Source organism: Adiantum capillus-veneris, chromosome 18 (assembly GCF_014529385.1).
Source record: "Adiantum capillus-veneris isolate H3 chromosome 18, ASM1452938v2, whole genome shotgun sequence".
In the NCBI taxonomy this organism is placed as follows: domain Eukaryota; kingdom Viridiplantae; phylum Streptophyta; class Polypodiopsida; order Polypodiales; family Pteridaceae; genus Adiantum; species Adiantum capillus-veneris.
Genome location: NC_140948.1, coordinates 149,478,763 through 149,490,977, shown reverse-complemented (window position 1 = coordinate 149,490,977; position 12,215 = coordinate 149,478,763). Strand labels below are relative to the sequence as shown.

General features: G+C 41.6%; 1 pseudogene; it reads right to left on the bottom strand.

The window, feature by feature from the left end:
• The window catches only part of LOC147436626 (uncharacterized), a 31,326-nt pseudogene extending 20,360 nt beyond the window's left edge, over positions 1-10,966 (bottom strand).
• Between the last annotated feature and the right edge of the window lie 1,249 nt (positions 10,967-12,215).

The following is a 12,215-nucleotide window of genomic DNA, read 5'->3' as shown; positions in this document are numbered from 1 at the left end:
GGGGAGTAAGCCCAAAGCTTTACGGAAAGCTTCAAGCTTCTCACGAGACAATGCCTTTGTGAAAAGATGTGCAAGGTTGTCCTGTGTTGGCACATAAGCCAAGATGATCTCTCTTGCTAAGAGCCTCTCCTTGACATAGTGGTAATGCACCTCAATGTGCTTTGTGCGAGCAAGAAAAACTGGGTTCCTTGCAACTGCCAATGCGCTCTAACTGTCAGTGTAGATAGTGTTGGCAGTGTCCTGTCCAACACCCAAATCAGCCATAAGGCGTCTGAGCCATACACACTCAACCGTAGTTGTGAAGACAGCCCTATACTCATCCTCACAACTCGAAGTGTCCATAGTAGGTTGCTTCTTGCTCAGCCATGATATACATGAACTGCCAAGCATTAAACAAAAACCACTTGTGGACACTCGCGTGTCAAAACAACCAGCCCAATCTGAGTCCGAAAAAGCATGTAAGTCTGGCGGAAATGATCCCCCCTTGGGATAAAACAAGCCAAGATGTAAAGTGCCACTAAGGTAGTAGAAAATCCTCTTGACAGCCTGCCAATGCTTAGACCCTGGGCTATGCATAAATCTGCTGACCTGTGAGACTACAAACTGAATATTCGACCTCGTGTTGCATACATAAATGAGGTAGCCAATAGCAGTTTGGTAAAGAGTGACATCAGCAGGATCGCCAGCATCATGTAGACTCAACTTCAAACCTGTTTCCATGGGAGTGGCAATAGGTTTGCAATCCTCAAGTCCAAACTTACATAGCAAGGTCTCTATGTAACTTTTCTAACACAAGGCAATACCACCATCACACTGTTTAAACTGTATACCCAAGTAATGATGCAACAGCCCCAAATCTTTCATCTTGAAAGTAGCATTCAAATCAGCCTTAAATTCAGCAATATGTCTCTCATTTGGTCCAGTGATCAACAAATCATCGACATAAAGAACCACAATGAGAAGTACATCATCCTCATGCTTTACATACAATGTGCTTTCTGTTGGACTGTTACAAAAGCCTCCTTTGACCAAATGAGTGTCAGCTTTCTCATACCAAGCACGAGGAGATTGCTTCAACCCATACAAAGCCTTCTTACATCTGCACACTTTGTCCTCTTGTCCTTTTATGACAGAACCGCGAGGCTGCATTACATAAACTTCCTCAAATATGTCACCATTCAAGAAAGCAGTAACAATGTTTGATTGATGTACATCCCAACCAAAATGAGCTACCAATGCACATAGAAAACGCACAGTAGTCATACGACAAGTGGGAGCAAAAGTCTCTTCATAATCTATGCCTTTTTGTTGTGCATAACCCTTTGCAACAAGTCGAGCCTTATGGAGATCAATCTCACCATCCGGCTTGCGTTTCAACTTGTAAACCCACTTCGTACCAATGAACTTTTTGCCAAGAGGCAAATCACATAAAGTCCATGTGTCATTTTCTATAAGTGCATCATATTCTGATTGCATGGCAGCCATCCAATTTTTTCAATTCTGTGCTTCATCAAAAGAAAGAGGCTCCTCAACATTATGTAAAGCTAGACACAGCCAAAGCATAACAATCTGATGCATAAGATGCATGGCGAGAGACTGAAGGAGTACGACTAGACAAAGCTGCATCCAATTTACTGTCACGCAAAGTGTGCACCATCCATTTTGGCATACCTCTAGCCTGGTCATTTGCAGCCCTTTCCTCATCAAGTACATCATGTACATCTGCATTAGTAATAGACTGATCTGTAACATTTTCAAAAACCCCATAGGCTGTACACTTGCCTCATTGGAACCTACATTTTTATTTCCACCACTGAAAATAGGCAACAAAGTGTCATAAATGTCTTGTGATCTTACATTACTGTCTCTAGTACATGAGGGCTGAATAGAATCTTCCACAAACACTACATTTCGTGAAACCAAAATACGTTTTGTTTGCAGATGATACAACCTGTAACCTTTGCTTTCAACACTATAACCAACAAAAATACATTTGACATCATTATCATCCAATTTTCTGTGCTGTGTTTGTGGCACCAAAGCATATGCCAAACAGCCAAAAACACGCATGTGCTCAATAGAAGGCTTTCTATCATGCCATGCTTCATATGGAGTAATAGACTGCAAAGCTTTTGTAGGACACCTGTTTAGTACATAAGTGACACACATGATGGCCTCAAGCCAAAAAGAATCCGGTAAAGCTTGACTTTTGACCATACATCGTGTCGTTTCCGCCAGTAACCTGTTTTTCCTCTCAGCAACACCATTTTGCTGAGGTGTATAAGGCACTGTACATTGGTGTTTTATCCCACGACTAGCTAGAAATGCATTAAATTCATAAGACATATACTCCCCCCCTCGATCAGAACGGAGGGTGTCCATAGTACATTTTGAGACATTTTCAGCCATAGCCAGAAATTGTTTGAAGCACATAAAAACTTCAGACTTCGCTTCAAGTGGAAATACCCATGCATACCTGGAGTAATCATCAATGAAAGTCACGAAGTAAAGGTAATTTCCCAAGGATGGAGTTTGCATGGACCCACAAACATCACTATGCACAAGCTGCAACCTGCATGTGGCCCGAATTGAACCATCCTTTGGAAACTTAGAACGCTGCATCTTAATCAAAATACAGCCTTCACAAACATGTTTGACAGGTGCTTCAAGGGGCGGCAAAGAAGCAACCATATCAGATTTCTGCAAACGTAGCAAACTGGAAAAATTCAGATGACCAAAACATGCATGCCAAAGTTTTGCATCTGAAATAGCCCTTGAATCTGCAATAGCATTTGCAAAATTTTGTCCACACTTGTCATACAAAGTGAGATTATACAGCCCACGACACAAAAGGCCTGATGCAACAATTTCATCACCAAAACTGAGATCATGAACTGTACATCTATCATCCACAAATTTGACTACAGGTCCATGTCTAGCAAGTGCGAATACAGACAAGAGATTCTTCTTGATCCCAGGGACATAAAGTGCATCAACAAGTGTGAAGGAACTGCCATTAGCAACGGTAAGCACAATCTTTCCAACTCTTTGAACTGGATAAGAGGCATTGCTGGCACAAGTGACTAAATTCCCATGAGGGACAGACTCGAGAGAGGTAAACAATTCACGATGTGAGGTAATGTGCTTTGTAGCACCACTGTCGAAATACCACACATATGAAGCTGCAGCAAACTGACAAGCATGCATCATGGACAACAGGATTGTAAGTGCACTCTACGCTAAAAGCCCATTCTGCATCAACATCAGCATCACAGTCTCCTTTCACAGAAGACTCAACAATGGCTGCATTTGTAGTAGAACCAGCATTTGCAGTGGAACCACCCTCTTTCTTCTTAGCCTCTTTGGCCTTCAACTTAGGACACGACTTGATCAAGTGATCATTAGATTTACAATAATGGCAACGCATCTTCTTTTTGCCCTTATCACCAAAATTTCCAGAAGAATTGCTCTCAGCAGAAGCATTAGGAACAAAGGTTTGCCACTCGCAGTAGAACCATAAGAAGTGGCCGCATTGCTGTTACCACCCTTTCTTTGAGAAGCAATAAAAGCATGTTCAACTGCATGCTGCCTAGTTCTGTTTTTTCTGGAAAGTGACTCTTGCAACAGCAATGTGCATAATGCATCAAACTTGACATCTTCAGGATCTCCTTGGGTCATCAATCTCCAAGTACTAGCAAACGTTTGGTAGGAATCTGGTAAGGCATCAAGAACAGTCTACACAAGGGAACTGTTTGAAATGACTTCACTTGCAGAAATAAGTTGCGCATTGATATCCTTGACAGCAACAAGGAAAGTGTCCATATCATCTGCCTCATGCATAATTTTTTACTCCACCTCTTTACACAGCAAAGCAAATTTAGCCTCATTGCGACTTGCATAAAGACCAACCAATATATCCCAAGCCTAGTTTGCAGATTTTGTTGAACGAATGTGAGGAACAATGGTGCGCTTCATAGACAACGCAATCAATGCATGAGCCTACGCATGCTTTACATCCCAGCGAGCTTGTTCTACCGTAGGCAAAACAACTCAAATAGCAGCAATCCTTGCAGCAAGACCTGCAACATCCTCAACATCGTCTACATCCTCAGAACCAGGACGTACATCAATGCCCTGCACAATATTCCAGATGCCCTTTAATACAAGAACGTGTTGCATCATATAAGCCCACATAGGGTAATTGTTCTCATCCAACCTGTCCTCAGCAGCAAACATCTTGAACATGTGTGTTGTTGTTGTCAGCCATGGTAAATGTTGTACCTGATGTGAAAATTTCCCGAAAATAGGAGAAACAGAGCGAGAGCAACACGTGCTATATAGCACAAACCGTAGAAGACTATAAGGCACCTGCTATGCAGAAAATGGCACTGACAAAAATTTTGCACAAAATGACAAAATTTCCTGTGTAGACTTGCCTGTAGTGGAAACAGAGGCCGAAATGAGCCCGAATCAAAAGTCTGAGCAGAATGAGCTCTATGAGATCTCTCAAAATATTTATTAACCTTCGAACGCTCGCCAAAGCTCACTAAAATCGGAGAAAGTGAGCAGGCATGTACTGGAGCTGTTGCTGGCGACTGAGCCCGGGAGGATGCAACCTGCTCTGATACCAATTGTTGGAATTAGGGTTGCAGAGAAATGCACACAGCTTGGAGAAGGCGAAGGAAGCTCAAGGCACACAATAGAGAGTGTGTTACTTAGTATGCAATGGAAAGATAGATAGCCCTAGAGTGATGGGCGTATATACAATGCTCGGGGGAAAAAACCTCCTAAAGAGGGCAAAAATGCCCTGGCGGTCCTAGTGTGTTCACACACATCACTACCACATGTATATGGTAGCATGTTATTCCTCAAAGGATCATGAGCATAGGGCATCAATGCGTTGAGAAGGATTGAGAGAATCTATTGATTCGTTCTTGTGGCTCCCGAGTCCATCGCATGGGACCACACTCAAACCATATGTGTAAATCTGCTGACCTCAGAACTCCACTTGCCTTATCACTTAAAGGCTCAAATAATCCAAGGCATAATTTCTAAATGGACCTACCCAGCGCCACGTTTGGCTTGACATACACACACACACACAAACACACACACACACACACACACACACACACACACACACACACACACACACACACACACACACCGCTTGTACATCACCGCATTGGCTTTACTTTGGACCCCACACACACACACTCTCTCCCACCTGACCGCTTCCTTGTATCTCGCCTAGCTCGTAGCTCCCAAACACACATACACATTGTTTCGTCTGAATCGATGGAGCCAAGCATCTCAAAGTCCGCAGCCTCGCCGCTCGCATTCACTTGTCGCTGCATGCACACCTGGCTCGATAGTCCCGCCACATGCCCCGCTGGGCCGCTACTCGCCTTGGTGCTTGCAACACACACATACACACACACACACACACACACACACACACACACACACACACACACACACACAGTTGATTATGCCGCCTTGGTGCTCGCAATATACACACGCTTTGGCTGAGGCTCACATTGCTCAACACACACACACAACGTTGTCTGCGGCTATTTTCTGCAGCTGGCCCACCCCGCCTTGCTCACCACTATCTTTGCATCCTCGAACACACACACACACACACACACACACACACACACACACACACACACACACACACACACACACACAATCACACCGTGTAGGACCCTTAGCTGAGGCATGAGCTCCCCGCACCCCTAGCTCTGAGCTCTGCCGAGATTCGTGCCACTGTACAAACTCGCACCATGCTCCCAAATCTCTCTCTCTCTCTCTCTCTCTCTCTCTCTCTCTCTCTCTCTCTCTCTCTCTCTCTCTCTCTCTCTCTCTTTGTGTGTGTGTGTGGCGGCCCCGCACTGAGTCGGCCCCGTAGCTGCAGCTCAAAGTCAACAAAGTCTTTTCTCAGAAAATTAAAATTAAAAAAATAAGCTTGTGTTCCCACCCCTCTCTCTACCTCTAGCTCGCAAAAGGAGTCGACGACTTGCCTTGGCTCAATAGGTGGAGGCTCACGCTGTCACAAAAAGCATCCCGCCTCCATTAAGAAATAATTTTTTCTTTAGAAAAAAAGAAAAATGGGAAGAGGGGGTTCTTGCACCTTGAAAATCCAAAAAGGGTTTACAAATTTTGAATTGAGAACACTCATTTGACCTTGGGCAGATCCAAATTACGATATCACAAGTCAAAGAATTTTTCGTTTTTAGAATTGAAGTGTTTGATTTTTGCGGTCCAACGGCTTAAAGGGATTTGTGTTGTGACCTTTTCTCTTGCTTTCTATGAAAAAATTTGCTATGTAAGAGCATCGGTGCGGGTTCTCATTGTGTGCTATGATTGTATGTTTTGCATAAATGAGCTTCATTGCATAAAAGTTCAACTTATGCACTCTTCTAGTTCAAGACTTTATTGCAAATCCTCTTATCACTAAAGGAAAATTTTCTTATAAGAAAGCATGAGAGCTTTACTTTTGAGTATCCTTGACAACATTGCATGGATGTTTGGTTGGGACTTTGTGCTTAAATTTTAACATTGCTTGTGCATTTTTAGTGCTTGATATTAATGAGAAATCATTCCAAAGCACTAAAATTGAGCTTGTTTTAAATGGCCAAAAGAGAGCATTTTGGGGTTGTGATTGATTGTGCATTTTTTAGTGCTTACTTTAAATGACAAATGCTTAAAAGCATTAACATATGAGTTGTTTTGAAGGGTTGTGGAAAACAAGAACTTTCATTGATCCAAGAAGGGGTCATCATTGCAATATATTGTAAAATTTGGCTAGTTAGAGCCATTCCACTTCTTTTGACTAAAAGTTGTATACATGCTAGCTCATAGTTTGGTCTAAAGTAAATATGTTTTCATTTGAGCTAGTGTTTACCCAAATTTTTTGAGATCTTCCAAGTACAAAATTTGGTTATTGAGAGCCATTCATTTTCATTTCATATCAAGTTGCATTCATCTCTAACTCATAGCTTGCTCTTAAATTGTAGACTTTCATTTGAGCTAGTTGTTAGCCAACTTTTTGGAAAGCTTTAAAAATGTGAAAGTAGGCTTTCAAGAGCCACTTCATTTCATCAAAGTTGTATTATTTTTAGATCTTGTCTTGTTTTAAATTCCATATTTCAAGTGAGCTAACACTTAGTCAACTTTTAAATCATGCACGACAGACTTAAAATTGCAAAATTTGCTTACTTAGAAGCATTTTATTTCTCATTGTCAATATGTATACATAAATTTTCTACAAAGAGCACCATGTGCTTAACCAAAGGCAATTTTTTCCCTTGGGTTTTTTCCCTTTGGCAAATTCCGGTATGCAAGACCCTAGCTTTAGGTTTTCATTAATTATTTTTTTTGGTGTGCTTTTGGAGTTCAATAAAAGGCCTTTGGAGCTTGTGTTTACACTTAGCTTCAAAAAAGCATCTTTTGCAAATAAAAATGATCAAGAGACTTCTCTACACAAAGGGGATGCTTGCTCAAGGATAATAGGTGTAATCCTTCCATGATTTTGCTCTTTTATTCATCTATCCGTTCTCTATGCTTGGATTTGGTGAATTTTGCTTCTAAGCTATGGTTCTTTCATGTTCAAAAGCTAGGTATACTAAAGTTTCAACACTTTGCTTTGTGAATATCAACCCATCAAAAAATTAGGTTTTATGTGTGCTAGTCATAGGTAATTGACCTAGACCTTAGATTAATGTAGGTTCATTTCTCAATAGTCATAGACTCTTAGTGATAGTCTTAATACTCCATTCATTTTTAACATGACCTAGGGCTACGATTAGGCTTTACTCCTTAGTCCATTTTCCATTAGCACTCATGTTGAAAGAAACAAAAAAGTGCTAAAAAAATGAATCAATGAAGCAAAAAAAAAGTGTCAAGAAAAAGTAGCAAAAATGCTACTAGACACATGAAAAGAAAATTTCTATGTTATGTTGTGTCTTTGTGAGGCCTAGTGCCTTATTGGCACTTGGTAGGCAAGGAGAGTCACCTTGGCTCACTTGGTCAAGGCCCTAAACCGATGCCCTGGGCTGATAGGGGTTAGCCGTCACCTTGGTAGGCTAGTAGGCTTTTGGAACACCTTCTTGAGGGTTCAAGGAGCTGAGAGTCGTACCTAAACTTGCCTTGGAGTGGTAGCCTTGTATTGTGCTTTACTTTTTCCTATGAATGACAAAAACAAAATTTCCATGAGCTTCAAAAATCTTTGACAATGTACTAATAGATTATGAGCTTTTTTATAGCCCGTAGACATGATAGACTTGAATGATTTATTAATATTGGTCACATAGATTTTAGGTTAGTAGGTTTATGAACTTTCATTAGCCTAGGGTCTTAATTGATTGCTTGTGTTTCATGCATAAAACTGAAATTTCAAGTGGTTTAATGTTCATGATAGTTAGGTGTTTTTTGCTTTATGTTGTTTATTTTTTTACTATGTTCACCCATCTTTTAGAAGCAAAAAATTCACTTTGCATGATTGTTCATTGTATTTTATGTTTTGATCCTTGTTGGCCTTTGATACTCATTACTTGTTCTTATGATTTGCAGCTCAACATTTCTTCCATGGACTTGCTTTCTACCATGTCACTGTGTTTTGCTTCACCGGCACACGAGGATGTGCACCAAATTAGAAAGGGGGGAATGTTAGCAGTGGCTAACACAGGCTACACTGAATATGCATCAAGCGGGAGATATGCTATGGATGTCCATAATGTTTTCACTCACTTTGTATAAATCTTGGGCTCATTGGAATTTCCAAAGTTGTATATCATTAGCTAGAGGGCTCAAGCTTAAACCCATAGTAGAAGGGATTGTGGTGAAAGCTTTTAAAAGAAAGCCTTTATGCAAGGAGGTTTCATTCTTGAGTATCCACTCTTGAGGATCCACTTTTGAGAGCTCTCTCTCTCTCTCTCTCTCTCTCTCTCTCTCTCTCTCTCTCTCTCTCTCTCTCTCTCTCTCGTGTTATTCTATGGATGGCCTAGCCTTGAGCTTAATGCCCATGCTTAAGAGGATAGGACTAATCCATTGTAAATAGAGAAGCTTGATTAATCTAATTCTTATTTTACTCATTAGTCTTATCTTCTCTACATTTCATTATGTTATGGAGTAGTATTACACTCTCATTATTCTAGATTTGAGAGAGATATGTACTTCTTGATTTGATCTTAACTCTCTTCTTCCCTAAGTATTTCAATTAGTTGATTACTTCTCTAATTATCTTGATTAGTGTAGTGTGTGTGCACTCTTGGTCATGTCATTAGAACTTGTGCCTAATTGTGTGCCTTAAGTGTGTGAAGATTTAGAAGCCTTGAACTCAATGCCACTTGTGTGTGATGTGATAAGAGTAACTTGGTTGGCATGTGATGATTGGGAAAGCCAACTTCAATGCAATTAGTGTGTGCTTCGATGATGGATTCTTTTGTTGACTGTGTTATTCATATTCTATAAAATTGGCCAGTCGGACTTCGGTGAACTTGATGCGTGTAGGAGTTGATAGAATAGTGATTAGAGAACGATTAGAGTTAGTCTTGCCATGGCTAATCCCTACTTGCATTGCTGAGGTATTCTCTTGAATCCTCTATTTCTATTCATCCAATGCTCCTGCTTCCATGCCCTAGCCGGGTTGCCGATCCACGGATTTGATAATTTTGTGTGGGTTGCAATTAAGTCGTTGCTACAATGCCTCCCAATAGTGGTATAGTACGACTAGACTCGCTAGCACCTATATACGTGATCTTTTACCTGTAGGTGAAGTAGATTCTCCTTTCAGGGAACTTCATGTTGGTAGCCATACGGTTGGACCATGGTGTTAGGAATTGGATCGTGCTAGCTATGGTGGATGAAAGAGAAACATGGTGCAAGTGTGTGAGTGTGTGTAAGCAAGGTTATCACTCAAGTGAATTAGGTTCCAAGATAGAATTAGCTTGGACTCATAAACACAATCTTGAGTATTGACTTAACTTAGCACAAGCTCACCATAGACAAGCATGTAGTGCAAAATGAAGTTGTTGTTTATTCACTCAAGAAATGAGATTTAAGTAGCTCTATAGCCTTGCTCCACAGCATGTGGGATAAATTCACTCTCCTCTCCTTGACTCACACTTTAGGACAAAGCTCACACTTTACAATCCTGCCCTTGAGGTTTCTAAGACAAGATACTGAAGATGCATGATCCACACAGGCTAACAAAATCCACATATGATGGTGATATCTACGCAGGAAAATAAAGTCCACAAAGGATGGTGATATCCACACAGGAATCCACACAAGAAAAATCCACAAAGGATGGTGATGTCCACACAGGATGATAAGCTGGTATCCACACAGGAAAAAGTCCTCCCCTACAAGTAGAGAGTCTGTATATACAAAATGGGTCTTCATAAAAAACAACGTTGCTCTCGTCTTCGTCCTTTTTGTCTTCTACTATGTGAGTTGATCCTCTGTCAAGTCTCTTGCCTTCGTTGCTTCTGTTTTTGCTTCTACTGCTGCTTCTTTCTCCACTGCTACTACCTGCATTTGAGTAGCACCAAGAAGGAGGGTGTCCTTCCCTACCACATTTGTTGCAAGGTTTGTTTGTGTAGCAATCTTTCGCTACGTGTCCCATTCTTCCACATTCATAACACTTTCTTCCGTTTGTCGATGTTGATGGCGAATGCCTTCCCCTTAAAGATGTTGCAATAAAAAATCCTCCTGATGAGGTGAGTGAACCTCTTTGCTTTCTTTGTTCTGCTTGGACTGAGTTGATGACATCTTGGAATGGTGGTGCTGGTTCTTTTTCTTCAAGAATTGTGACTAAGTGGTCATAAGAAGGTGGAAGTGCACTTAATAGTATGGCCACTTTGTCATCTTCTGGTACTTCAACCTAGATGTAAGTGAGCTGCATGACAATGCTCTTAAGACTATTCACTAGGCTAGCAATGTCCTCCCCTTCAATCATAGTAACTTTGTAAAGTTGTCTTTTAAGACTAACTTTGCTTCTTTTGGCCCTAGCTCCAAAATTACTTTCTAAGACATGCCAGGCTTCATGTGCATGCTTACATTCATCTATGAAATGCACGTAGTTGTCATGCAAGGAGGTGATGATGATTCCTAATGCTTGTTCGTCTTTGGCCAAATTCTGTGCACTTGCTATGAGTGTAGATGCTCTAGTGTGCACTCCATCGGGTTCAGCTTGTTGCTCTAAGGCAGTGCTAATGACAGACCACAAATATTTTTTCATAAGTTAGCCTCTTAATTTCGTTTTCCAAGTGTGAAATCCTTCCCCATTGAATTTCTCTATTCCCTTGTCCCCCATTTGTGCCAATAGAGGGGTCTTAGCTTAGGAGACTCTCCTAGCCAGTGTCTGCCTCTTTACACGAGCACAATCGATGATAGATAATTTATTTGCAAAGTTTTGTGCTTGGTTTAAAATTTTAATATCTCCTTAATGAAATGTGAAGTACCTCTTCACACTAGGTGAAGTCACCCTTCACATACACCTTTGAGTCACCCTTCACATACACCTTTGAGTTCTTGATGACTGGAATGAGCCTTCGAATTTGGCTTTGGATACCTTTGGAGCTCCCCTTTTAAAAGCTTTGTATGCTCGAAGAAGCCACCTTTGAATGCCGGTGTATAAGCTTTGTAAAACTTTGAGGCTTGATGCCCTTGGGCTTAATTGTCTTGCTGCAGTTTGGTGGGAGAAAGGCCTTGAGCTTGGAATCTTTGGACCTCTTGGGATTGCTTACTCCGTGGGAGCAGGAGCTTAAAAAGCTCTCAGAAACTTGAGGCCCGTGGGAAGATAGGAGCTCTTGAGGCTCGGATACAGTAAGGCAGGACTGCCCGCTTAGAGCTTCTTCTCATAAGGCGACAAACGCCAGGCAGGGAAGGTGGGCTCCGTAGGGGCGGACCCGAAAATGGCTTAGAAAAGGCTTGAGCGCACGGGGTGAGTCAATTGGCCGATTGGAGGAGCTCACAGTCGTTTGCCAGCTGGTCAAGGGCCGCCAAATGCAGCAGTCGGGATCGGCGCCAGTCGGTTCGTCCGGACCCGAAAACGGATTCCAATTTCGCTTACCGCAGGAATCACATCCGCCAGTGGGGATGGGCCCTCAAAAAAAAAGGGTGTTTGACTCCTAAAAATAGGAGATTCACACGACTTGTAGGCAGATTTTCCTTCTCAAGACAAAGAGAAAAAAGGAAATCCCTCT